Below are 24,856 nucleotides of genomic sequence, written 5' to 3' on the forward strand. Positions count from 1 at the left end.
GGTTTAATACACTACACTGGGGTTGGGAGATATGGGTTAGAAAGAGCACAGAGAGGAAAGGGTTAAAAAATGCACACACAGACGCACACACACGAAGAGCGTTCCAGTTAGAGACGTTCACAAATGCCCGTAGATCGCAAGAAGTGCAGTAGCGCTTGCACGGCCTTCTTCTGCGACGTTAGGTCCTGTCGATGGTGTAGAATTCCTTCTTCCGATAGTGGTCGGTCGTCCAGCTGGTTGAGTTCGTGGCGAAGGGACTCCCTCTGTGTACTCCACTGCCGGCAGGCGCACAAAATATGGCCAATCGATTCTTCATGACCGCAATGGTCACTGGTTGCCTTGTCGGCCATCCTTGTGCGGAACGCATAGGCTTTTGTAAAAGCAACGCCCAACCACAGTCGATACAAAAGCGCGGCGTCTCCACGGCGAAGCTTTGATGGGACTCGAAGGCTTAATGTGGATGAAGGGAGTATAGTCGGGAATTCCTGAAATGTGGCTCATTCCATTGCGACGTGGTGCACTGGCGAACAAGCAGGCGGGGCTTCCGTGCTGCGTCAGTTCTAGAAAGTGGCATTGGTACGTGGTGGTCCTCAGGTACGGGCTGAACGGGCAGCTTGATCGGCCCGTTCATTGCCGATAATCCCGCAGTGACTTGAAAGCCATTGGAAAGTTATCTGATGGCCAGCACGAGGTCGCGGGATCCAATCCCCGCCGCGGCGGCCGCATTTCAATGGGGGCGAAATGCAAAACACGTCTGTGTCTCGTGCATTGGGGGCACTTCAAGGATCCCCTGGCGGTCTAAATTAATCCGGAGTCCCCCACTATGGCGTGCCTCGTAACCAAATCGTGGTTTTGGCACGTAAAACCCCAGAATCAATTCGATACGTAGATTAAATCTCCTTTAATAATTAATTTTCATTACAATCATTAAAAAAATGATTTCTTCACCTTCCATCTTTGCTTCCAGTCATTCAAAAATGCTTCTAAAAATACATCTATCAAAAACGCAATTTTTGCGGTATATGAATTCGTCATGCCTGAAATCCGTTCAGAATGTGCGCGTCTTCTTAATCCAACCTAACGTATGTCGTTGCGTAACAAATACATAAAAAGAGCTCATATTCCTCGTATAAAGCTGACCTCTACGTTAAGCCACATTGCATACCTCGGCGCAAATAAATAAATAAATAAATAAATAAAGATGAATATTGAAAAAGCGGCTAGTAATATGACTATGCATTGACGTCGGTGGGGAATTTGTCCAATCACTGTCAATTTTTCTTTTTTCTGTTTTGCTTAAGCCAAGGTTGTAAAGGTTTCCTTAGCGTGATTCAATGGCCCTTTATAATGTCGACCGTTATGCTTTCATACATGCTATTGAACCACGCGCATAACATGAAACGATCGTGATCACGTCGCCTGCGTCTTCGCACGAATTACTTTTCACATCTGCACACTGTGATTTACAGAGGCCGTTTTTCTATTCCCCCCCCCCCCCCCCCCTTGTGTATCCATATATACGCTGGCGCGCCATATACCTGCGTTAAAAATAACCTCTTCTGATATGGTTTTCTTAAATTTCAAGGATATTTGTCGAATGTGATGCTGTATGAGGAATATATAGCGTGTCCCAGCTAACGTTAGCCAAGCTGTTCGTAAAAAAAAGAAAAAGAATAAAGATAAAGAAAGACACGGTGCGAGATGTGATCGGAACACCTGCTATGTTCGGTTGTCAGAGCTTTGGCGACTGAACAATGTAGGTCTTAAAATCGTATCTTGCACCGTGCTCTTTAAATCTTTTTTTTTATTTGAGCAGCTGAGTTAACGTATGCTGGGACACCCTATTGCTATGTATAGGCGGATACGATATTCACAGATAAGTAGAGCACGATGGTGGGTGCATCAAAGACAAGGCAAGCAAAGTGGGCACCGTCAATCGTTTTCTACAAGAGGACGCATAACTGTTCTTTTTTTTTTAAATCGACACTTTCGGCAAGTTCGGGGCTCATAGCGCCATTGACTGCATAAGCTCGCAGATCAGCCGTGTGCGCGTGTCCGTGCGTCCGTGTGTGTGTGTGTAATATAGACAACGGCTCTCATCTAGCTAGCCACTTACAGCAATGTCTTCTGCATGGACGCAGTGTAGGGAAAATGTAAAAACAAATGATCAAACCACGGCCAGCAGACATCTGATGCTCACTTATTTCTTTCTTACTGTTGTCTCGTTGTGCGGAATGTAATGCAGCGTACCGCTTATCGACGTGTTTGCACACGGCACATTCCGACACACCGTTAACGAAAGTATTACTTCTGTCACCACGCGCGTCCTGTCGCCAATGGCTGCGTCCGTGCTCGTTGTACGCGGCGGGAGGCGAACAGGGGAAAACACGCAATGCGCCAGATCATCTGTCGTGCTTGCCTGGAACGGGCCCCTGTTGCCAGCCGCGGTTCTGCGCACGTTCCGCAACATGCCTGCGCGATCGACGAACGGGGCCACCCGCGTGCTCCGGCGAATGCGGAATGTTGTAGCGGCACGCGGCGATCAAGCGCCAGCCTTGTTTGTAAACAGCCGCGCCCAAAGCAAGCGCCGTGGGAGCCGGTGTGCCAGCGAGACGGTGGCAGCTTGGGGCGACGCTTCTCCCTTGGCCCAGTTTCTTTCTGGTGGCGGCCTCGACAGGATGGCGGTCACGCATGCGGCGTGGTCTTCATTCTCGATGCCAACTCCGATGCACGCAACAGTTTGCGAGAGGCCGTTTTTCGAATTCTACTGGTTCCCTGCACCTGTAGCCCGGTGAACGAACTGCCGGCTATTATAAGCTCTCGCCTTCGGTACGTATGAGTACGTGTCGTGTATACGCGATGAAGCAAAGAAATAAATATAATATACTAGCTTATACGACGTTCCTTCTGTCTGTGATTATGGAGTTCTTATTTCCTTGTTTCTTAACTTCGTTGGAGCGCCTAATAGTAAGCCTACTAAATGCCAGATAATTGAAGTGATATTCGACAGGTGCTATATATCTATCTGCCGGTTCATCTCCCTGCCTTTCGCATCTCATTGATATCTCTCTCACTCTCTCTCACTCTATGCGCTTGCACTCCGGCATTCAGAATGCCTACGTGCCGACAGACACGATTGCATGAAATGCGATAAGGTTGGGTGGTAAAAGCCCGCAATGTTGCGAATTCTGCCGAAGGCAGGGCGCTTCAGTGCTTTCATAAAGCGAGAACGACGAGGAAAGCGAATAGAGGAAAACGGCACAGAAAAAAAAAGTTAGGTTGAAGCGCGACGGAAAAGATTTATTGCGAGTTCGCATGGGGGGAAAGGGGCTTGAGGCAGAGCGCTATTAGCATGTCGGCAAATTCATGGCGGTGGCTTTTTCGGTTCGGGCTGTGTATCCCGCTCGTGCCGCGACCCTCTTGCGTTTAGCGACGTTTAAACTGCGGTAGACCCGCAGGAGCCCAGAGGTCGGGGTAGGTGGAAAGGTCATTGGCTCCTCGTCGGCTGCCTGCGTTCATTCGTCACGTTCTCACCTTTCTACCTCTTCTCCGTATAGCTTCGCATATAGCTGCCGCCAGGATGCGAGCAGCAGAGCAGCATTTGTCACCTCAATAGCCAATTCCTCTCTTACTGATTACAAGGGAGAGAAGGAAGGATTTCGCCATCCTGGTGGCCGCTTGCACGAAGCGTCCGTTGGCAAATTTGCCGAAGCGTAAGGAGCTTCGTGCAACTGTCAGTAAACTGTCCGCAGCCTAGTAAGTGGCTGAAGAATGAAGGACACTCGTGTGAAACTTTTTTTTCTTTTTTAATTTTGTCAATGGATAGCTTATTCTGCGGCAACGTCCTGTCGCTTAGGCGAAGGTGTTTTTACGCATACAGAAATTAACAACACGGGTAAAACGCCTGATGCAACCGATCCCAAGTGTGTGTACCAAAAAGCACGGCTAGCGGAGGAGGATGCCACAGGACATTACTGACCGGACTGATCAGAAAGTATATTTCGCTTGCAACAGTGCCTGTAGTATAGTTGCAGGAACAACGCTGCAGATGTCACAGCCAACACGCACCAGGTTAAAGTAAACGAATCAGGCTATACTGAAGCGAGCCACTTCGGTTGGTAGTATCAGGCTATACTGCCAGCCACTTCGAGGCGCAGATAGTACACTTTTCTTCTGCCTAATCAGATATGATCACTTGTTCTCTGTCAGTATTGATTGAACGGCTCAGTTATGAGTTAACACAGAAATTATGAATTCTCCTTCAAATAACGAGCTGTCACCCCATGCGGCTAGGCCTGTTTGCACGCATTGTTTCTGCATCGGAGGGACGAAAAGCGAATTTTCGTCGACGAATATTTCAACAACGGAAGGCGTTTCTAAAAGCTGGTGAATTGCTATTGCCTCCTGCAATTCTACCATTGCAATGCTGTCGCTGAAACTACTGATGAAAAGGGAAATTAATGAATCTAAGCTAATTAGCGAATGGACTGTGACGGCTACTGGATCATCTGCCGTGCTGAAAGAACGAATAGCGAAGAGGGTACACATCGGTTACAGGCTATATTTCAGAAAATGTGCATGCACTAAAAGATATATATATATATATATATATATATATATATATATATATATATATATATATATTCTTTTACTGATGTTTTTGCTGACGTATCGTCGGTCCTCCGGCCGAAACGTCAGTAAAAACATATGCCGTAACGTTCGCCTATTTTTCTTTTTCTGGTTGTTACACCTTCGGGTCTGGTACGAAACCCTTCGTCTTGTATGCATATATACATGAACGAGAGAAGGGAAACCGAGGGACTCGATTTTTGTTAATCATGACCATATGAAGCCAACAGACAATGAAGCCAAGATGTGTGTGTATGTGTGTGTTTGTGTGTGCGTGCGTGTACATGTGCGTGTGTAGGGGGTGTGCTGGTAACACTTAGCAAAAAGAGGAAGAAAGTAAGAAAAAGTTATGCGGCGAAGATGAAATAATCCATCCTCAAGAAACTAGCGCTATCTCTAGGGCTTTTCGGAACAAAATAATTAGTAATAACTCTGTAACGATTTCTTTTTTAACTTTATCACTGTAACAATTTTAGGTTCTTAGAGCAAATTTCAAAACTTAGATTTCACTTGTTTGCAGTGCGCTAGAATTTGGGCACATTTAAAAAAAAAATCTCTACTTGTATATTACTCCGCGAAATTTCGAAAACTGACGTTGCCTCCCGCCGCGACCAAGCATCGTGAAATTCTAAACAAGCACTGCAACCCGCGCAACCACGTCTTCCCCAATTTCGAAAGCTCGCGCGAAACTATCCTCAGCGACATCCTCGATTTCGGTGCCCTGCACGCACAGAGGTCGCTTATGTGCTTTTACAATTGCGGGAGGAAGTCATTGGAACTCCGTCGTCCGCCCAAACGAGAGCACTCATCGCCTTAGACCTAAAAGGGGCATTCGATAATGTTGAACATGACCTCATCCTTCGCAATGTTGCACATTCACACGTATTCACACGTGTGTGAATGTGTGAATGTCACACATTCACACACGAATTCGTATGTACAACTATATCCGCGCATTTCTTCGAGATCGCACAGCCACCGTAGGAATGGGACCGCATCGATCCGGTACGATTCGCCTTGTAGGACGTGGGTCACCCCAGGGCTCAGTTCTTTCCCCTACTCTATTCAATATCGCGCTCGCAGGGCTCCCCCGGCTACTCGACCAGATCCCTGATGTCGCCCACGCTATTTATGCGGGCGACATTACTATCTGGTCGACACACGGTTCCGACGGAGTCATCCAGGACCGACTGCAGCAAGCAGTCGACACAGTTTCCGAGTACGCGAGAAAATGCGGCTTAAGATGTGCTCCGGAAAAGTCGGAGCTCATAATCATTCGCCCCCGGAGCCGTTCCTCTACTCCCCCTATCACTGTGCACGTGGATGGCACACCGATACCACAGGTTAATCGTGCTCGTATCCTCGGCCTACACGTCCAAGCGGATGGCAGGTCAAACTACACTGTTTCCCTTCTATCCAGACAGATTGAGCAAATTCTGGCCGTGGTCCGGAGGGTCTCCAACAGGCGCTCGGGGCTTCGAGAAGAGGACCTGCTGCGCTTGGTGGATGCATGCGTGATCAGCCGCCTTACATACCATCTCCCATTTCAGCGGTTGACCCACGCGCAACAACTTCGCATAGACTCAATGATTCGCAAAGCGACGAAGCTGGCCCATGGCCTCCCGAATTATACTTCCACACGCTGTCTCCTTAACTTAGGGACACATAACACACTAGGCGAGCTGCTAGAGGCATATTGGGTTAGCCATCGCCAGCGCCTCCTACTCACTCCTACTGGCCGCCATCTTCTCACACGGCTAGGATACTCTGTCACACCCCTTGAGTCTGAAACCCGTCCAACGACCTTGTCGTCAGCGATACGCCAAGCACTAAGTATTCATCCATTGCCACGTAATATGCACCCCGAGCATGACAAAGGGCGGCGCAAAGCCCGTGTACGATACATTGGCCGCATGCTTGCAAACATCCCGGAAACACATACTTTATACACGGACACATCACGCACTCAAGAGGGCTATACCTCGGTAGTTTTGGATGGCACCGAATCCCTGAGGGTCTCTGCTGCAATGCGCGGAACAAATGCCGCTTACGGAGAAATTCTCGGTGTTGCTCTTGCAATTCGATACGCCATCCGTGTTCCTGAGGAAGTGTGTATATTGACGGACTCGCAACAGGCATGCCGGGCGTTCCTATCAGGACATGGCATCCCGAGAACGGCGCACCAAATTCTCAAACAGATCCCGCAAAATACACCAACCACACCTCCCCGCGTCCACTTACTCTGGACCCCTGGTCATACCTCGCTGCCGGGTAACGAACGCGCACATGCGGTTGCCCGAGAAATTTCCCTCCGGGCGACTCGGCGTGGTGAGGCGACTAGTTCAGAGTAGGGGGATCCCTTGCTCCGTTACAAAGACATACTCCGTCATTATACACGCATTCGTCGCACCCACGCCGCACCACCGCCGTCCTCCTCGCGGGAGGAAGCAGTGGCATTACGCCAGTTATAAACCGCAACTTTTCCTAATCTTGTCTCTCTCAATAAATTCTACCCACACTGCAGATCGTTGCCCTGACTGTGGCAGCTCGCCCACAATCTTCCACGTCACGATTGAGTGCACTGCAAACCTCTTTCCTCCCTTGCCAACTCTCCTTTACGCCCTACGCAACAAAGAGCTGTGGGACGATGCCCTCCGCGACGGACCTCCCGAGGTCCTCCGAGCTGTGATACAACGGGCTCGAAACATCGCCGGAATCATCTTAGGGACCCTGGACTGAGGGTTCCTCCTGCACTGCTCTCGCCATTCAAATATTATTAATAAAGATGTTTTACTCTCTTCGCTGACTTACCCTCAATTATCGTATTTGCACGTAAATAGCGCGACAACGAAGATAACGCGAAGGGGGACTTTCGGTCTCTCTGAAAAACGGACGAAAATGTGTATATTACGATTATAGTGCGAAGTGAAGCCGCAACGAAACAGGAAACGACGCATAAAAGCGGATGCCCGCGGCGCTTTATTCATCATCACTGTGAACTGCCGCCGCAAAAATAAAAAAATAAATAAAAATAAAAAAGAAAAGGTGAAAGGACGAGTGCATGCACAATTTAGTTACCTTCACTGCTGAAATCTTTGTCACTGTTTGGGAGAACGTCGTCGTCCTCCACAAATTTATTGGACAGGCAGCACTTCAGAAACGCCCACGGCACAATCGAAGAGGGCAAGGAGGTGGAAAGAAAGAGAAGGTAGAGATGTCAACGACAAGCGCGTCTGGTTGGCTACCCTACACTGGAGGATGGGAAAGGGGGTATAGGCAATTAACGCACTGTGTGGTGATCCACCGTGCGACTTCGAGAACAACTCGCTGTTCGCGCCTGCCAAACAGCGCCGATCGTCTTGTTCAAGGTTGCGATTAATACGCCGCAGCCACATTGATGAGGCACGAGCAACCTTCAAAATCAGGGGAAGAAAAACGGCGCAAAATACGCAGCGGCAACTCCCAGCTCGCGCGCTCTTGCGCGAGGTGAATTGGCAGCGCTATAGAAAGAAGAACAAGAAAAAAGAACGCGTTATAATTGTGTTACGAATCCGAATATAACGCGATGCGCGTTCTGGAGGCCGGAAATTTCGGGAAAGAACTTGCGTTATATTCGTGCAACTAAATACGGTATCTCCAATAAGAGGAGCGCTTCTTTCTTACCTCAAATGACGAGTGATGGACCACTTAGTGCTTCTCTCCGAATTTTACCGCTAGTGACGAGTGACAGACGATGACACACGAACTATGCCATTCAATTAACGGTGGGCACTCGCCGTTCCTACCATCTCGAATTTTCGGCCTTTCGGCAGCTATAAGGCTCTTGATTGATAGCAGGATCCCCGATCAAGGAGAATGAGAGACGGAGAAAAGTGAAAGCAGCGAAGAACGCCATATCATGGACCACCGTGCGTTGACGGATGCATGGCATGGCGTTTGCGAGGAATGTCATTTTATGTGTATTGTATGTCAAAAAAATCGCGACGATGCAGACATTTCATTTCAGGTATACGACTTTCGTTTTTCTTTTGTTCCGTAGATAAGCTATTCTCACTTTTTTATTTCTCGCATAAGATCGCACAGCACCGTACGCGTATATCGTTGTATAAGATGGCGTGATCGCGATGTCGCTGGCTTATACGATGAGGCAAGCGGCGGTGTACCAGACGGCGTTAATGTTCGCGCTTCACAAGCCTTATTATTGTTCTTTATTGAAATGAAAATAAAAGAAAGAGATGTAGTCACCCTATAATGGTGACTCCTCTTCTCGTAGCAGAAAAGCCTTATAAATTCTTGCACTCTCCACCCCTCCCACACCCCTCCCCCCGCCTTCGGTCCCCCTCACTCTTTGGAATTCTAAGGCGAGAAGTTTCATTTGCGCCTTCATCGCGACGTTCCTGCCACCTCACAGAGACGTGCCAGCTTCGCTAATATTAATATCGCGCCCACCGCGCAATTAGGGGGACGCGGCTCGTCGACGTATACGTAGCGGCTCGTTAGAAGGAGGTGCCTTTCGGGCCAGAACGAGCGAGAAAGGAGTCGCGCATAAAAATAATAATAATAAAATAAGAATGCGCAACAAACTGGTCGAGAAGTCAGTGTCACAGAGAGGAAGGAGGGTGCGAGCCTGTCTCTAATGTTCTGTTGCGCACACACTTCCGTCGCGCGCGTGCCGTATTATACCAGGGAGCGCCCGAGCCCCCCACGGACTGATGGGAAAGGGCCGCTACGCGGTGATGGGCGTGCGTTTGTATGTGTGTGCGCACCGCGGTTAGCTAACGAGCCAGAACGTCTGGGCGCCGCGTAATCCTGGAGCATTTGCATAAGGCTCCGGCACTCTCTGCGGCGCCTAGCGGGGTCTTCGGTACTTCACACTTTGTCACAGCAGTCGGCAGGACGCCGCGCTGCGGATTCGAAGCGGTTACGGAACGCGAAGTCCGCGCATCGCAGAGCGAGCGCCGCGGTGATATGTGCCGGCGGTCTTTGAAACTCTGTTGTAACCGCTGACCGTCCTGTTACGCGGACGCTAGTTAATGTGCGACTTGTCGATAAACTTCTATACAAACGCCCTTATCGTAGTTTACTTTAGATGCCTTTTATTTTCTGCATGCGAAGTGGTCACCCAGGCAAAAGGAGCAACCGCGACTCTTCCTCAACCGTGCGCGGCGTTATTTGGTCTTGCAGGAAGGAAGGAAGGAAGGAACGAAGGAAGGAAAAAGTGGACATGGAAAGGCAGGGAGGTTAACCAGTTTAGCTTAACTGGTTTGCTACCCTACACATGGGAGCGGGATGGGGGGGGATGAAAGATGGGGGATGGTCTTGCAGGAAAGCGCGCACAGCGCCAACATGCCGCATTTGGCTTCGTAGAAAAATAATTGTAGAAGGCGCTGCAATCCGCAATAAATTCTTGCGCTGCAATCGCACAACCGCTATGGAAGTCCTGTGCAGCGCACGAAATTTTCTAGTCTCGGCTATGAGCTTCGATCATCGCGAACTTATACGCATTAGGCTTCTTTCGTTATTACACCAAGGTAAATATCGATGTCGTCGCGAGGCAGCAATCTGCACAGCCTCTTTGCTAACGCTGCAACACGTCCAAGTGTGACTCAATCTCTGAAGCCACTCATTTGCCGCTTGTTATACGTATTTTCCTTAACTGGAACATATTTCTTTCGAAATCGACTGTGGCAGTTCGTTCAACGCCGCCTATGCTTAACTCGATTTCTTTAACAGGCAGTCATTTCTCGCACGACAAAGCATGACGTCATACTTAGCTAATGAACAATTTTGCAGCAATTGCACCGAAACTAATCGCTTAAAAGCACTTCTTCAGTATATGGAGTTTAAGCCGCGTAGTGCTCAATAGATGCGAAACACTTAAATAGAAATATTGAGGCTGGCACCACTTTCAGAACATTCGTTTTGAGTTGCATTTACCAGTGCATACTCCTTCTTGAATGCAATGACCGATAACGCCGAATGCAACGGCTGTAGTGGCGAAGAAACTATGGAGCACTTTCTGGGCTACTGCCCTTCCTTTGAAAATGTAAGCCTTGACGTCCGCATAGCTCTGAACCACCTAGACAGAATACCTCTCTCGTTGGATAAGATGAACCATGGTCTCGCATATCACAGCTGCAGAAGGCCGCTGCTGCGATTCCCGCCTGAAGGCTACTGGACTGAGCGACCCGTCTGTGATGCACGGCAGAGAATATTTACTGCCTTCAACACTGATATCCTTCTCTTAATCTCTCCCCCCCCATTTTCCCCAGTGCAGGGTAGCCAACTAGGCTCAGTCCTGGTTAACCTTCCTGCATTTAATTTATCCTTACCCCTCTCTCTTCGTCCCCGGTATGCGCCGCAGTACAGATTGGCCTTCCACGATATTTTGTCTTCCCGTTGAGAAGGAAGGCCTTGGGGGAAAATAGCACGTGGAACGTAAGTATAATTTTATAAAAAAAATTTGCTACAGATATTTCGAAAGGTACCGCATTGTCTCAGAAATTGTGCTGCAAATTCCGTGCTTTCAACGTGTACATTAGTATATTTATTTTACAGTTAGTTTTTACAAGTTTCCTAAAGGCAATCGGTACAATGTGATTTGTCGTGCCAGCAACGTCCGCGTCTTCAAGTCGTTCAACTGAGGAAAACAATCTTTCGGGAAAATGTGATCGGAAAATGAACAAAAAGGACAGGCGTTATATAAGCAGATGAGCTGTGTCTGACATCGCGTAATTCTAGCCGCCAACGTGGACGAGCGGTACGTCGAAGTAGCTATTTTCGTACGTCGAAGCGGACCGATATTTTATGCCGCTGTCCTTGAATTGATGATGCGATTATTCCATTTGGTAAGTGCGAAATTCCGTCTTCTGGAGGGCTTCTAGCCCGCATGGGTCAAAGAAACGACAAAACTTCAACGCGAGAATTGGTTCTCCATGCAGAGTATAGCGTACGCGATCTAGTCGACCATGTAGCTAACGAAAGCGCATATTTTTGCAATAAGTGTGCCGAGCAAAGATCATGCATATGCCAAGAGGGACGTTCAGTGCTGGCAAACGACATCAACCAATCTTCAGATATTTTGAGCATCCTGATTCTTGCCGAGTCTTTGCTGGAGCGTCTAATCGAAAAACAATCGGACAACGGAAGCGCGACGTTCGGGGGCAAACGAGAAATGATAGCCGTACGCGCCTGTTGTATTGGAGGAAACACAAACGTGTGTAAGAGGCCGCGGAGATGGTACGCGAACCGCATTGCCCTTGTGTTCGTCCTGCGATGCTGCAGAAGATTACTAGGCAGTGTTGCCATAGAGGTGTCGCCAATAGGCCGCACGTGACCTTAACGTATGTAAGGCCTGATATTGCGCGTGCTCTTGTCGAAGGCTTCCGCAGAGCACCGTTTTACTGCTCATCTCGTCAGATGAGTTGTAAAACCTTGTGGGTAAGTCTCGCGTGTAGTTTTTTTTTTTTTCGACTCCGCTGTGATAGCGACTGCGCAATGCCTACACCGCTCCGCGCTCGCTACCTCGAGACTCGCGGCACAGGTGCTGCATAGGCTCGAAGGCACAGTGGCACTTTATTGCTACGATGGCCTTTAGCTTCCGCATGCTTGTAACGTTGGTGCGATCTTGACACACTTGTCTTCTGCTAAGAACAAAAATTTGGCTTCTTGGCGTAGCAACCGATACAATCATGAATTGCAACAAGGTCTTCCCCTTTTAGGCTAACCACTCTTTATTTTCTTTATCTTTAGCCTTGCGCCCATTTCTGCGGTGCTGCTTACGCAGAAATAAGTATAGCTCTGAACACACTAACGGATTTAAGAGGTAAGCATCAAACATATATACCAGGGCGGCCGTAAATCATGCGTATACAGCTCCTTACAAACTAAAAAAAGTGTCAGTTGAGACAGCAACCCTTGCTGAGTGCTGCCGGGAGATGTTACGTCTGTTTATTATTATTATTATTATTATTATTATTATTGTTATTATTATTATTATTATTATTATTATTATTTCCACATTCGAGACTGTCATGTAAATCGGGCAAAACCATAGATCACATTAGCACTACGTTATCACGCTAGCTTTATCACTATAGTATAATATAGTAACCATATACGTTAACGGGTACCACATGACTCCCTTTGCTATAATGACAACTCTTTCTCTTTGGTGATTTCTTATGCGCTTTGCTTTGAACTAATCTATTTGAACATGAGCAGCGACTACGTACTCCTGCTTTTCACAGGTCATACGCTGACTCTGATTTATGCGTGATTTGTATAGATCTTCTATTTCTATGTATCTGTCTCTTCCTCTAGGCGTGTTGTTCCTTCCGGTGGCACTTGCCAGCCTCCTCCTCGCTTTCACTTTCCTGTCAAATGTAGACATGTTTTTAAAACAAATAATAATAATGAACTTTACATCGAGTTCCTTGATATTCGTAGAGTGTGTGCAGAGTATTTCTTTCACTCGGAATTGTTGCGAAATATTGTGATTATATCTCTTTATTTGTCTACGGACGCTGTTCTGTCGTGCAGTATATTTTTTTTGTGGGTGTGCGCGCGCGCGCGTGTTTGTGTGTGTGTGTGTGTGTGTGTGTGTGTGTGTGTGTGTGTGTGTGTGTGTGTGTGTGTGTGTGTGTGTGTGTGTGTGTGTGTGTGTGTGTGTGTGTGTGTGTGTGTGTGTGTGTGTGTGTGTGTGTGTGTGTGTGTGTGTGTGTGTGTGTGTGTGTGTGTGTGTGTGTTCAGCTTTGACTTTGGAATAGAGGGCTCTTCAGTCGCCATACTTCCCGTGTGGCAGGTGATAAACCACAACAAACATGATTTTCGTTCAAAAACGTTATTCCAATGCGCGTTATCCAGCATGGTCATTTCTGCGCGTTTTGCTGGAAGCCGTTTCTTTTACAAATTTATCTGCCTGACTCGCATGGTCTCGTTATGTTAAATTCATGGCACGGAATGCACGTATTTTTCATTATTATTCGTTTGGGCCCGCATTCACAAACAAGCTCTTACGTTTGATTTTTTTCGTAAGAGAAAATCCCAGCCAATCGCGATTGAGTTACTATTAGCGAAGGCGACCAGCCAATGGCAGAGAACACTTACGAAAGAAAGATTTTATGAATTCGGCTCCTGGGGCGCTATAACATAAAGCTATTCCAAAATTTTCTATTCCAATTCTGAAATCAGCGCTCCACGATTGGTTAAAAAGTTTTCGGGCCACCCCTCCACTTCGCATGTCTGTCACGCGGCGTCACGAAAACCGCGAGAACGCCTCGTCTGATATGATGTGTTCACCCTGATTATGCATAATTATACCAAACGAAAGAAAAATAATTATTTCTGATTCGACACCTTTTCGCCATTTTCCCTCGGCTATTGGGCAAACGTTTTCGGGCTCCACCCACTTCGCCTTTCTGTCACACGACGTCACAAAACCGCGAAAACTCACCTCGGGAAAGTGACGTGTGCGCGTTAAAGACCCATTAATATGCCCAACAAAATTGAATTTCTTTTCTGAATAGCCGGAGAGTGCCCCGTTCCGAAAGGAATAGAAGATGGCTGCCCGCCGATCGCTGCGGCACTGGCTACTCGCAGCTGCCGGGGAGCATAGATTTATGTGCACATAATATAACATTTTTGTAGCAGTATAACGTTATCGAGGCCTTTCGGCACGTATACGACATCGCTCTGCCAACTCTTCCTCGCTGAGGATCCGTTTTAGCGGCATTCTCAACCTTCCGGTGCACGCCACGATTTTCGACCAGCCACCGCAAGCTAAGTAATGCAAAGCGGAGTAATCGCAGACTCCGGTACCCCGACCTCCTCATTCGGTTATCTAATTTCACTGTGCTGGCTGGACACCATCGAAACTCGCTCGAGTTGAGCGTGCTCCTCGCCTCTTGTCAACTAATTACATACGAAAAACTGCTCCATGTAGGCAATGCTATTCGTATTGAAAGCAAAAAAAAAAGAAACAGTGACCTCCTATAAACAAGGAGCGCGTTTGATTGGGCTTTTCAAACACAACGCTGCGGGTTACCCTCCGATGCTTGCGTCGATGGTTATGTAAATTTGACGTAAGGAGATTGGAATAAAAACAGATTGGAGTAGTATTACGTTATAGTGTCCCTGCTGTTTACTACGCGTATCGCGCACTGTCTGTATATACCTACTAGTACAACTGCACCATTGGTGCACCAGTTGGTGCACCAACTGCAACGCCGCACAATTGCTCCTTTTTTCGGTGCTGTGTGTCGTCGTCAGTCTCCGCAACGAGGCTACTTCGATAAACAGCTCCCGGTTCTCCGCGTTAAGGCCCACAAGTCAATGTTTTTTTAGCCGTGTATGTGATCACGCGAGGTGTAGTTTCACTCTCGATATCTTTTTTTTTTCGTCTATGCCGGGAGAACCGCTGCATTGTCACATTATGCGTTATATACGCAGATTCCACAGGTATGGGTGAGTTGATAAGGGTTTCTTCTCGACGTTGCGTCTTGGCGAAGTGAAACTGCGCAGCGCCCGTTTATTTATTTATTTATTTATTTATTTATTTATTTATTTATTTATTTATTTATTTATTTATTATACCTTCAAGGTCTTTATCCGGGACATTACATGAGGGGTTGGCTAACATAGCAGAAATGTTGGCTAGGTGAGAAAACTTGAATGATGCGCTTCGATTGAACACTTGAAACGTGGCAGGTCACTGATGCTGGCGATGTGTTCCAGCAGGTGATTCTAATCAATGGCAGTTGGGAAAAAAATTATTTTGGTATGTGACTGTGAGTGCGCGTGGGGTGCACACAGTGTTGGGGGCGAGTATTGCGGGAATAGCGGTAAGGTGGTCTGATAATCTTGTTACCCGGTGGCAGTGAATGATAAAAATCGGTGAAAAAGGGCGAGCCTGGCTATTTTACGCCGGGATGCGAGGTGAGGCAGATCAAGCTGTGCTTTTAATGCTGTGATATTGCTGGTGTTCGAGTAGCCAGACAGAATCAATCAAGCGGCGCGGTTTTGAACGGAGTCGAGGGTGTATATATATATATATATATATATATATATATATATATATATATATATATATATATATATATATATATATATATATATATATATATATATATATATATATATATATATATAGGTTAGTATGATGAGGGTGAAAAACAGCGCTAGCGTATTCAAGTTTGGTTCGTACGAGGGTCTTGTAAGCAAGTAACTTAATAGAGGGCGGTGCAAACGCCAGATTGCGACGAAGATAGCCCAATAACTGGTTAGCCGAGTTGGTGATGCCGTTTACATGACGTGTCCAAGTTAAAGCATTAGAAATAGGGACACCCAAGTATTTGTAGGAGTCAGCAGGTGCGACGAGGTTTTCGGTAATAAAATAAGACGGAACCACGTAGTTACGGCGGCGGTGAAGTGATAGTAGGGAGTCTTACTTACATTAAGCGCCATGAGCCATGTGTCACACCAAGTTAATACTTTGTTAAGATCCTCTTGCAAGCTGGAGATATCATCGGGATTAATTATTGGGCAATATGTGACACATTCGTCGGCGAAGAGGCGGATTTCAGAAGAGATGTTACAAGGAAGGTCGTTAATATAGATTTGGAAGAGAAGTGGGCGAAGCACGGTTCCTTGGGTATGCCTGAGGGAATGGAAGGCACCGGGCGATGAATGCGAGTTCGCGTAAACAAATTGTTGGCGGTTAGTCAGGAATGCCCTTATCCATGCTAACACTCATGGATGTAGGTTAAGATTTGAAAGTTTTAGTATTAAACGCCCACGAGGGACCTTATCGAAAGCTTTTTCATTATCCAAAAACAAGGTGGGGCGCTATAACGTAAAACTATTCCAAACTTTTCTATTCCAATTCTGCAAACAGCCCATCGCGATTGGTCAAAAACGTTTTTGGACCACCCTCACTTCACCTGTCTATCACGCGATGTCACGAAAACCGCGATAGCTCCCCACCTGATATGACGTGTGCACAGTGATTATGCATAACTCGACAGAAAAAAACAAAAATAGTTATTTCTGATTCGACGCCTTTTTGCCATTAGCCCTCGGCTATTGGTCAAAAGTTTTCGGGCTGCTCCCACTTCACTTGCCTCTCACGCGACGTCACAAAACCACAAAATCTTACACCGTCAAAGTGACGCGTACGCGTTAAAGATGCATTAATATGCCGAACAAAACTGAATTTTCTTCTGAATAGCCCCAGGCTGCCCCGTTCCGAAAGGAATAAAAGATGGCTGCCGCCGATCGCTCCGGCTCTGGCTATTCGCCCCTACCGGAGAGCATGGGTTTATTTGCGTGTAATAAAGCTTTTTGCGTGGCCGTGTAACGTTTTCGAGAACTTTTGTCGCGTCTAGGACCTGGTTCTGTCAACTGTTCTTTACTGAGGATCCGTTTTAGCGTCATTCTTAAGCTTCCGTTGCATGCCGCCGCGATTGTCGACGAGCCAGCGCAAGCTAAGTAAGAGAAAGCGGACCAATCACAGACGCCGGCACCACCCTCTTCACCCGGTTATCGATATTCAGTGCAGCGGCTCGGCCCCAACGAATCCCTCTCTACTTGAGCATGCTCCTCGCCCCTTGTGAGCCAATTAGATAAGACAAGCCGCACAGTGCAGACAATGTTATTTGTTTTTCAAACAAACAAAAGTGACCTCCTATGAACGAGGGGAGCATTTGATTGGTTTGTTCAGACAACCCTGAGGGTGACGGCCCGATGCTTGCGTCGTGGTTACGCAAATTTGACGTCAGAATATTGGAATAAAAACATATTGGAATAGTTTTACGTTATACGGCCCGTGGTCTGTATCTGTATCTGTGCGCTTATGTATCTGTATCTGTGTGTATGTATCTGTATGTGTCTCTATCTGTACGTTATGCATCTGTACCTTCGGAATGGTGACACGTCGCGAATGCCTCCAGAATAAGTCGCAGCTTGCGACGCGTTTCGTGGTAGGCCCGCCTTGGGACGGACACAGCTTGCGATGCAGCCTATATTTAGGACAGATAATATACGAGCTAATATACATGTCACATCCCTGGCCCGCTTAGAGTGTCTGTCAAACTTACTGGCTGTCTTTATTTGCCGCGTCTTTGATCGACCTGTAGCTGCGAGCTTCCTTCGCACGCGTTAGCGACTTGACAGGTTCCTTCGGTGCTTGCTATATCGGTCTGCCTTGCTATAGCACAAGTTGGGAGCGCTGACTGGCTGTAGTATTAGCAGTGACTGTGGACTTTGCTACGCGGCTAGACACGTGATTTTCAGCCCTCTCGTCTCGCGCACTTTAGTGCGTTACATGCATAAAGCTTTGGAATGTTTGGACCATATTACGCAGCGGCTACGGGGGGTGGTTGTGTGAGCAAACACAATCATCTTGCTGTACAGTATCACATCTTTTGGGATGCGATCTTCATTTTTGACTTGTTCGTGCATAGCCTTTAACACTTGTGAAATGCATTGCTACCAGCGGCATTCTGCTTTGGCGCGTGCATAGCAAAACGTTGCCTGTCCAGTTGTAGTAAAGCTGGGCTGATGAGGCCAGCACGCATAAATCGAACTCAATTTAGCCACATGCAGAATGTCGTCCAACGATTTGAGGTGCAACCTATGAGGAGGGGACCTTGTAGCTTTTACTACGGTGTCGTCCCAAGGAGAGACAGCCCGTAAGCCACCGATCTGACCTCGGCAATTTCTCTTTTATTTCTCCTCTTGCTTTGTGTGCGTGCCATTCCCCGCGGTCTGGCGCCTTATTTGGTCTTTTGTCTTCGTCTCGCTTGCTGCCTCTCCTTGCTGCTTCGCCCGTCCCAGCTTCGGGCGTGCCTGTCCTCCCGGACAGCAGCCATTATCTCTGCCCAGCCGCAGCTCTGTAAGAGCTGGGCGACAGGCGGCGAAGGGAAAGCAGCGACAGCGCCCCAGGTACTGAATTATTGAGAAGCGCGAGCGGAGGCGGATGGAATTCGTTCCGAAACCGCCGAGGCCTCGACGCCGCCGCAGACCGACGCGTCGCCTGGCGCGCTGCAACGGCCACGGGCGCCCATTAGGCCGCATGCGCTACGTCCGCCCCCCTCCATCTGGGCGGCTTCTAAGCCTGTCGTCATGCCCTGGCTCGCGTGATTGCGACGTGACCGAGCGCCCGTGCTGGAGCCACGGGCACACGCTACGCGTCCGCAGTAAAGCACGCGATACACGCGCCGAAGAGATGTGCGCGCGACCTCTCTCTGATTTCTTCTCCGAGCCGATATTCACGGTGCACCGCATTCGCCCTGCTTGCCTAAATTGCACTGTGCACCTGCTAACTTTTGGGCGTGGCAATCGATTCCGCGTATCGGTCTGCGAGGGAGCTCCGAACTTTTTGCTCGTAACAATGTTGGAAGAGAGATTCACTCACTCACTCGCAACTAACTAAATAAATAAATAAATAAATAAATAAATCGGCGGCGAACTGGGAGAGAGGAGGCAATCAGTCTCCGAGAAATATGCGCGGGGTTTTTGTTGTTGTTGTTTTCGGTTTAACGCGATAGCGTAAGGAGCCCGTGTCGCACATTCTGTGTCGGCGTCGGACATCGTTCTGGCTTACGCATTTTCGAACCACACATTCCCAGGCATCCCATGTGACGCAAGGAATTCACTAAACCGATCGAATTTTTCAAGCTAAAACGCGTGGAAAAATCTTAAACTGCGACTTATACACAACTTACAGACGTGATAGCTCTCGGAATGTAATTTGAATATACGAGAAAACGTAATTTTGTTACGCGGAAACTTAAACAAAAACCTTTTCCAGCATTTATGCAATTCATAGACCAGAGACGGCGTCCGCCATTTGCGCAAGCCGGCGCATAAATATATGTCTACTGAGCGCCCGCTTCCTTGAAACACTTCCAGATGGCGCTCGCATCCGCCGCATCGGGGCTCATATGCAAGAGGCCACGTCTCTGTGTGAAAGCCCACCTTCGTGCATAGCGTTCTCCGTGAGCGTTTCCCGGCAAACATTGCGGTTACATACGCTGCAGTTGCCTGGAAGCGTGAGGAGCAGTCGGGGATCTTTGAATGCGACCGCGTTACACTCTTAAAGGCAAAGCTTAAGAGGAAGCTTCAGCTCGGGTGCTCCTATCTAAATACACGCAAAAGCAGAATTCGTTTTTCACGGCAACCACTGCACCAAATTTGGCGAGGTTTGTTGCATTAAAAAGAAAAACTTAAAATCTAGTGACCGTCGTTTCGGATTTTTTATTTAGGTCATCAATTTTTTATTAAAAAGCGGCGAAAATAGAAAATTTTCAGAAAACGATACTATCAAGTTTACAACTCTGTAACTCATCAATTAAAACTGATACCACAATTCTGTGAATTGTATCAATAGTACATCTAAAGCGGACGAAAATGATATGTTACACATGAATCTCAAAAAATTTATTGATATGGAAATACAGCTTTTGCAGAACCCTTGTACACAACGTGACCAGTTCACTTACGATATAAAATGACACGTTGAAATTGTCCGCTTTGAATGATCTAATGGATGCCGCTTACAGAACCGCGATATCTGTTCTTGAAGCAGAGCTATTAATTTGTAAACTTCGTGCTTCTATATTTTTCGATCTATGTAATTTCTGAAATTTCTTTTAACAATTCAAGGCCTAATTGAAAATTTCGCTTCCAAAAGTCCCTAGAATTTAGCTTTCTATCTAAAATGCCACAAATTTCCTCAAAATCGGTCCAGGGGTTATCTCAGAAAATCATTTTTGTGTTTTACATGTATTTGAATAGGCCGCGTCACAGTTCGGTCCCCTCCAATTTTTTCGCACAGGTCATGGACGCATTCGTCCACTTGCTGACGTGTAGCTTATAGAGAATGTCCCACGTAACTTGAGCCAAACATTAAACATATACAAATGCCACGTAGCTGGACCTAACCAAGGTAATGTTGTTTGCCGTCGCACGGAGATAGATTATTTTTTTAATTCCGCCTAATTAGACCATTAGTCATAACTAATTAATCGTCTTCTAAAATATTATGATTAGATGAAAAATGTCAATGCGAAAATCTTAGAGCAACATGAAAAACTCCCGATACAGCTTTCTGTTGCTGAACACGTGCTGCATAAAGGCGTTTTTTCGAGCCTGACAGAAGACCGCAGATACACGCAAAATTGGCTCGAGCGGCCAGTCGCGCGGCAATTTTGCGTGTATTCGAGGGCTTCTTTCACACTCGGTCAAACAATTTCACGCTCGGACAAACACAAACACTTTAGAAATTCGAAGATACAACGGAATAATCAAATGCGAAGATATAGCTTGATAAAGGGCGAAAGAGTGTCACTGGAAACAAAGGTCACTGCAGGTATACACAAAACCTCGCAACAAGAAAATTGAATATAAGTCTCCAATGAATCTAGGTATCTAAGAAAAAGTTACCATACATAATGCGTCAAACAAGGCAAATAAACATGTTGCGCAATCACATGTTCACAGATCACAGAATCCTAAGGCCCGACCTCCCTCCCTTCACTCCCCCTGATAATCGCGAGCGATGAAAGGCGGCGTGCTTCCTCCCCGCTTTTCTCCCTTGCGCACCCAAGACTGAGCCACGTAATAGAACTATTACGTCAAAATCTTGCCTTTGCTTCGAGTTATCGACAAATTCGACTTCGCCTGCCATCTGCTAGCCGCCTGGTTAGCTCAGATGGTTGAGCGGCTGCCCCGGAAAGGAGGTAGTCCCGGGTTCGAGGCCTGGACCAGTGCGAATTTTTCTAGAACTGCGAGGCTTTTCTTTGGAGCAACCCGTATGGGTTTCCTTTGTAGCAATTGCTGCGAAATGGAGGATGTCTGATTTTCCCTTTATTAAAGACAGAGCCACCATCGTCGGCTCACCCATGCCACCCCCTCCCTCCCCCCTACGCTTTCACTCGCACATACAAAATTCGGCGCGTGGTCACGATGTTATCGCCTTGGACTACTATATACGGAACATGAGGGCGACGGAAACGGCAGGAATGCACCTCGAGTGTCCACATAATTGCTATCGCAATAATATAATAAGAGTATCCGGCCACTGAAGCGTCCCGTGGCCCGTTAATTTCCGCAAAAGAAGTAACAAAATCGAACTTTCACCATGCGACAATTCGCTGTGCCACAACAATGTCTTTTTTTTTTTTTTTTTTTTTTGCTGAGGCGGGGGCACTGAAATGAAAAAAAAAAAGAGAAGGCAAGCATGTTTTCAGCATTCGAATGCCTAATTCGGGCACCTACCGAAGGAATATCGAAAAAAAGAAAGGAACGTGAGACGCTTGGTCCACAGAGAACCATACGCATATTGCCAGGTATCCTGCACCGACGAGACAAGGCTTTCCAGAGAGGTTGCACTCAAGCGAACGCGTTGCAGTCTGTGGAGTCCCCACAGTGATGGCGGCGAGCGACGATTGTTTATTTTTCTCGTCCTCTAGCCAGAAATCGTCCAAAATTCAGCCAGGCCAAAATCCACTCGGTCAGAAAAAAACGAACGCGCACAAAATTGCGCCGCGTGGTGGTCAGGGCAACACGAGAAAAACGCATGTGCTCTGTCTCGCTCTGGCAGCCCGCGGGTAGCGAGAACAAGAAAATTGAAGAGGCTCAATGTTTCCTCAGCGAAAAAGGTCAAAGTAGAAAAATAAATAAGAACGTGGTTACCTTTGCTGGCTTTAGTGTCTTGACATGGATGCTTTGATGCAGGTGAAAAAAATATTGATATTTTTTCTGTGACTTGACGGTACAAATGAGCCGTCACAACGCCTCATCTCATCAGACTTCGCTGCGTGCTTTGTCAACTTTAGAGTGGTACAATCTAGTCAGCTTGTCTGATACTGTGTTGATTTGGCTTTGGCTCGTTGTATGGTCTGATGTGCGACTTTATAAAAGTCAATGCATCTTTGGTGTCAAATGTTTATAACAGCTAGCATTAAACCCACAAAGTTACGGAATTGAAAGTCTAAAGCACGACTTTGGTAAATGCTAATGCACCTTTCGCATCAAAAGTTTATGAGAACTTTATACCCATAAAGTTTCGGAATTGAAATCCTTGAGCTCCGTAGATTCCGCGGCCTCCCTGGGATGCCGCGACGAGCCTACTCGCTATCGAAGCGCCCTTGAAACTTTGCGGTTGGATGAGGCTCCTTGCGTTATGTGATTCCCGGTGCATGGGCGTTGCCACAAAATCCAGCCAGAGTTAGCAATGATCGCGCCGAAATGTGTTTTCGAACATGAAAAAGACATTCTAGACAAAATCCAGATTGATTTCCGGCGCCGGGGGTTGTTTTGGTCGGTGGTGCAGGACAGCACGAAAAATTTTCGGGAGGGGGGGGGGGGTCTGAAGCCTTACAAGCCCCCCCCTCCCCCCCCCCTGACTACGTCCCTGTTCTACTGAACTATGCAATCATTGGGAATTTCAAGTCTGGTCCCAAGATGTCATTCTGTCCCAACGTCGGTCCCGTATTCATAAAATGATCTTAAGCTAAAACTATATTCGTAAGAGCAGGTGCCAGCCAATAGTAGCGTCTGACATATTATCAGCGAACGCGAATGACCAATGGCATATACGGCATATAGGAAGGAAAGGCATTGGAATTCGGCCCCTGCCTGCTGAAGCAAGTTATATCATTGCTGAAATTGTACCAACGTGTAACAACAGACTGGAAACAATTCAAAGGGACTGACAACAAATTGTTAAGCACCCAATTTTTTTATGGCGCAACGAGAAGCTCACTCCGTACAGTTTGCATTGCAGTGGTTACAAACAAAAGCACATGGATATTTTTTAAGCAGAATTTTTCGATCGGATCAGCCTCTAAAAAAGAAAGAGTCCCTCCTCTAGCAACGCGAAGAACTGAGAGCGATGTCGATAGCCCGCCTCGCGAATTGTGAAAGACACCCATCGTTCTGCTTTCACAGGAGTGAGTGCAACTGTGGTTAACCACCTATATTTTGACCCTTTCAACCACTTTTGAAAATAAAAAGCTGGTACAATAACTTTTGGTTATATTACGTACCTTTCTTATATTTGTAACACGTGTTTCCCCAAGTACACGCCTACGTCATGGCTGGCAGGCCTCCGTCGTCGTTCTGTTGGTAGACGAGCCAAGCCAACTCATCGAAAGCGAAGGCAGCGCCACTTTTCCACTCCCTGCAAACGAAGGCTCATCTGCACCATTGTAAGTTAGAAAAAAACTTATAATAGAAAAAAAAAGCGTACTGCATTTGATTTCTAATAAAAAGACCAGGAACCACGTGCCGTTGTAGAAGGTCGCGTATAGGTCACTTATGCATCTCCACGTTTTCCGCTTAGGGCATCAAAGGCCGTTTTTTGCGGCTTTTAGTGAACAACTGAATATATCAATCCACGTGTATAACGAGGAAAACAGGGCTCATTTTAGACAACACGGTAGGCAATATTTCTATCAGCGGAGTTACCTCGATTCATGTTCTGAGTGGTTGTCTGTCACCTTAAGAAAGCAATCTTGTGTGGGCATTTTTCCTGATCAATCTTCAGGAAACAGAGGGCTGAATACACAAACATGTTCGTTGATAAGCACTATCTTTCACTGGCCGGCCGTGTTCATTAATAATATGTTAGCTGTGTTGACTGACCATACCGGGCACGATCTTTACAAACCACTCTAACGTACTAAGTGCTTTGTGTATGCGGACCCAGACTTCCTGCGTTGGCATTAAGTTGCCCCTTACGCTTGCGGAGGAGTCTGTATTCGCAAAACAGTTCTTACGCTTGGGCGGTTGCTATAAGAGCGCGCGGCAGCCAGTCGTGAAAGTGAACGTATTATTAGTAATAAAAACAGGTAAGAAAAAAAAGTGCACTTGGCAAATTATCTGCGAGAGTTCTCTTTAAAAGCATCCACTAAAGCCATTGGGCATTATGAATAAAATACACCATACATATGCAAATAAGTATTGCAACATAAGCGGAGGAAGTAAAGTCGGACGGATGTCCCTTGGACCTTTTTGAATATATAGAAGTCTTAGCCTGGTTCAGTGGTTCCATTGGCCCTGGCTTGAGCACGCATACAGAAACCACAAGCGGTAGAATGGGTTTCGCTCTGCTTGCGGCTTAGTTCCACCGCTCAATGGGAGAGCCTTTCAACGAGCTGTGCATATGAGCCGCAGTCGAATGCATTTGGCTCAGCCGTCACACACTGTCCTTACCTTCCTTTCT

General features: G+C 47.0%; 1 protein-coding gene across 2 annotated transcripts in view; it reads left to right on the forward strand.

Annotated features, from left to right (window-relative positions):
* LOC142581362 (lysosomal alpha-mannosidase-like) overlaps positions 1-24,856 on the forward strand; it is a 636,884-nt gene that overhangs the window by 410,013 nt on the left and 202,015 nt on the right. The gene's annotated exons all lie outside the window — the stretch shown is intronic.

Source organism: Dermacentor variabilis, chromosome 1, assembly GCF_050947875.1.
Source record: "Dermacentor variabilis isolate Ectoservices chromosome 1, ASM5094787v1, whole genome shotgun sequence".
Lineage (NCBI taxonomy): Eukaryota > Metazoa > Arthropoda > Arachnida > Ixodida > Ixodidae > Dermacentor > Dermacentor variabilis.